Here is a 4,577-nt window from a genome sequence, read left to right on the forward strand (position 1 = left end):
TATTATAGCTAGTCAAAAATGAGCGAAATTAAGAAAAGGCTGCTAAAATAACTGTTACGTTACGGCTCGTACGGAATCTGTTACCACTATTTTATTTTATTATTAAGATACCAATTTTTTATTAGGCGCTTCACTTATTTTTTGATCCTTAAATCACTACTGTTAATGCCTGAAAGGTCAACGGTGAGACAGAATGTATTTAATATAGAGAATTGCTGGGCGAGAAGTCGTTTTCCAGATGTTGCCTTAGCTTGCTTAATCTTAACATCAGTACGAGTGCACTATTTAGGCCTAGACTTGCTTCGTATAGAAGGCCTAGGCCGTGTTGTGTCTTATGTTAAGCTTATAAGTAACAATGCAGAAACGATCGCCCTAATGTCAGCACGATGATTTAAGTTACTAACTACTTAATTGATTAGCTGTACTAAGCTGTTCTAGAGACTATTATGTGGCAAAGACAAGGTAAGATGTAAGCAATGACGTGTTTTTATATATATGTCGTTGACGTATAGCAAATGAATAGCCTGGTCTTCCGGTGGTCCCGTTGTTGCTGATCGTTTACTCACTGTCGCGAGTTCGCGTTCTAAAGCAGCTCGTATTATATGCGTTTCAGCCATTGTTTGCAGGCCATCGCAAGCGTGCGATGTTTCTCTACGAACACCGTATAGTTAGTTATAACATGGCCAACATGTTCATTTTGTTGAAGTAGTCATCGATCTTGCACTGTGCATCTGAATTATAGCCGAAACGATAGTCATTGATCCTGCCCACATAGATACTCAGCTGGTAGTAGCGGCTCAATTCCACCGTGTCACTCGATTCGAGCTCATGAACTACTATACCGTACATATTACTCTGATCAAATGTTAAAATTTGAACTAAATTCAATTTAACATTGGTGCTATCAGCATTCGCGTACTTGCAGGCATGAGCGGGTAGTTGTTCCACTGTTAGCAGAGTTCAGTACACAGATTAATAGAAGCTAACCGTTCTTTAAGGACAAAATTACGTGGCGGCAGCCCTAACATAACAAGTAATTACTTCGTTGCAATGGCAGCTGTTTTGACAATATTCGGTCCGCTACACATTCTATTGTGTTCTGTGTTTAGCGAGGTCGTCGCTAGTCGACAGGCCTAGCACACCGACGTCGTGGGGACGGTCGCAGTAACCAAAAAACAGCAGAACTTAGCCAATCGATGTAAAATAATCAATTGCCTGATGAAAACTTAGCTAGATACTTACACGCTACGTTAATTACCAATACAATAATGCACTGGATCCGTTTGGGCTATTGAGAACCATTATCATCGTATATAAACAACTAAGCCTAGCAGCATCTTCATCGTCCAATAGAAACAGGAACAACAGATTCTGCCCGTACACACTAATAACAGCGGGAAACTTTGATTGCATCACTCAGCACTTAGTACAAGATGTAGTATCATGGGATGCTTATTTCAGGCTGACACGTTCGGCTTCCAACGTCAACGGTGGAAGCTTCGAATTCTGAACACCTTAACCCTGACAGTTTAGCTGATATCTCAGCAGAAAACACTGTTTAGACGAATGCTTGACCCCGGGCGTCACTGAATATCAAAAACATCCAACCGTGTCAAATTGATGATTGGGCACGAAAATTCGCTCAGAGTTCTTTTGCGAGACGTCATTGTGAGCTTTTGACGCACGACACACATACGCAAGCGCCGATTGTACGTTCTAAAATTTGCGACTGAGGGTTGTTGGGGTGCTGTGAGCAAGCAAATCGACTGGAATAGATGATGGATCTTTCACAGCTAATTAACTAGTAATTAATTAAGAACAGCACAGGGTGTTTGTTTTCTGTTCGGATATTAGACGACTTTTGAAAGATTTTTCCCCTTTTTCAAAAGTCTGTAAGGAAAGCCTAAACCATACGTGGTTTAAACATAATATATCCTAAATATTCCCTCTAGATATCAAAGCTGCTATCTTCCACAGCGTTAATTATGCTACCTCATCTATGCATCCTCTTAAAGATACAAATATATTCCAGAGCGACTACCAGCTCCATACGATCTACGAGCACTACATAAAGAGAAACATTGCGATCTGTGTATCTAGGCACGGTGCAAAAAGTTTAATTAACTCTTCATAAACTGCAATTTTGCTTGATATACAGCCTGGCTCTAGAATAGGTCACCGTCGGTAATCGGGTGATTCGTTGGGTTCAGTAATTGAAGACTGCACTTTTTATACTTTCTGTCACTGCGCTTTTCGGAACATCGTATTCAGTGCAGAGTTACATGTAGAGGACGTTTCGTTAGTGGACCATCTACCGCTAGCATACTCATAATCCCTGATTGATTGTCGCCCCACGATGGGCATTCGTTTTGGCTGACCCGAATTCTGAGTATTCTGGAGTTCTGTTTGTGTTTTCAGGTGACTATTTTTAAAATACAAGAGAAACGCTGCTAATATGCGAAATCGTATATAAGTGGACTGCATTATAAAAAGTTCCCGTTCCGGGTTGTTCTTTTGGTGCGATGTCAATACCCAAAAAGCCGAAGAAAGATGATAGCAAAACATAGTACTGCAAAAAAACAACATAGAATCAGTAATAGTGGCGGTAGTAGTGGTAAAATTATTGATGTGTTTTTCCAAATATAAACATGTCGTTTTCGTCAAATGCGCAGCCTTCAACTGTTTTTCTTTGAACACAACGCACACGCATAATGATCCATCAATGTGATAGGCATACCCACATGAAGACTTTTCTGGTTATACATATTCCTCTCTATTAAGGAGTTTTAAAGAACTTTTAGTTTTATTTTGTTCGATAAATATCCAAAATGAAAGAAGCGAGGATAGGGTAAATGAAATATCTCGTTTCGTAGTATACTTCTACTTCTTGATATTCGTCCGGATAAATGAATGTTCCATGTTCCATATCTAGTGGCAAGAAGCAGGGAACGTTAATTGAAGACTCTTCACAAAATGTATTTAAGAACAAATACGTCAGGTATTCGCACGAGCGCTGCTCAGTCTTCCTCTGTTGTACTTGACTGAGGTCAGTTTTCGAATCTCGAAATCTGGCTACAGGAGCTCGGGCTGTACGGCGGCTACGTCCCAGGAGAACGCCACCTTTCGCTGGTCCATCATTATACATATGTATATGAATACGCCCTTCACCGTCGAAGTTAATGCATAGGCATAGTAGGCGTTAGTTTCTAATTGAACAATGTGTCGACCTTGATGGTATCGTGTAATCCATAAATTACAATAAGAACAAAAAGCTTCAGTCGGCCAGCTGGCCTAGTAAAGACAGAAAAACTATAACAGTTCGGATATTTTAAATGTCGCTTTATTTCCTAGAGTAAATTAACTGTAAATTAAAGGGTAGAGTAAATTAAAGGAACTATCGTGGTTGACGAGTCAAAAATGAGGCACGGGTTGACGGCACATCTCAACGATTGTCGTAACGACCCAAAAATCGTTCCTATGTGGACATTCTGCGACGGGATGATGAAAGTACGAGACCTTTGTTCTGATTCGGGGTCGGTATACATCGATAGAGTCTATGAGAAACAGCGCCACTAAGATTATTTAAATCAGTGACTGCCGAAAACGCAAAATGAATTGTTTGTTCGGCACGTTCAGTCAGCTACTAACGAGTGGTAAGAACATGAACGTACATGGGGATGGCGGCAGTGGTTACGCTTGTCCAGTAGCTTAGGCACAGTTTAGGTAGTAATTTTATTCCCATTTCGTTTCCACTTTATCACCAGCATAGCCGTGGAGTTGTTGTCGTCACCGAGACGCGGAAAATTGCTTGTTTGGCTTTGGTTCGTTTGTAAAAGGAAGACTGAAAAAAGATAAATGAAATTGAAATGTTTGAGTATCTAGGTAAGTCTGTCCGGATGCGAGGTAGGAAATAAAGTGATTGTTTTTAAAAGCTATTAAAAAGTTCATCGCAAATCAAGCACGGAAAAGCTATATAAATGAAGAAAGACATCATGAAGTAACTTGCAACTACTATAATTTCTCTAGCTTTGTTGATATCGTTACTTTGTTTAAATGGTATACATCTAATCCGAACAGATTATAACAGGGAAGCACAGCCTCTAAAAAGCCCCGAAAAGCGTGTTCCGAATCTATCAGATGGCTAGAATCTACCGACACAAGTGGACAGCTGAAGGAAATTATCCTTTCCTATCATCTTTATATGTATAGGCCGGGTTCCTCCTGCAAATAAAACCTAAATGTAGATAGGTGTACACGTAAATGTCTATAGATTGTCTGATTAAGTACAACTGGAGACGTTAGCTATAAATTAGCAACGATTAGGAGCTTGCAGGCTCGTCAACAATGAACAAATACATGCAGAAATCGTCATTACCTAACAAATTCTTCAATGGCAGAAGAATTTAGTACAAGGGACAATTTTTTTTAAGCACTGCCGGTGGCCCTATCAATCAATTTCTTACCTAACTCATATAACGAGAAAAAATAAATCTATATAAAGGCAAGAGGAATACATTTTAAGTATATAAGTGTCATGACTAAATACACTTCCGTTTATGATTATTTTGTTATATATA

At 39.6% G+C, this 4,577-nt stretch overlaps 1 long non-coding RNA gene across 1 annotated transcript in view; it reads right to left on the reverse strand.

Moving 5' to 3' along the window:
- Positions 1–3,164: 3,164 nt before the first annotated feature.
- LOC111247915 (uncharacterized) overlaps positions 3,165–4,577 on the reverse strand; it is a 3,254-nt gene continuing 1,841 nt past the window's right edge. The window contains exon 3 of the long non-coding RNA XR_002672311.2: positions 3,165–3,841. This is a non-coding gene — a long non-coding RNA (uncharacterized LOC111247915). The remainder of the gene's footprint in view (positions 3,842–4,577) is intronic.

Source organism: Varroa destructor, unplaced genomic scaffold, assembly GCF_002443255.2.
Source record: "Varroa destructor unplaced genomic scaffold, Vdes_3.0 BEIS01000003.1, whole genome shotgun sequence".
NCBI lineage: Eukaryota > Metazoa > Arthropoda > Arachnida > Mesostigmata > Varroidae > Varroa > Varroa destructor.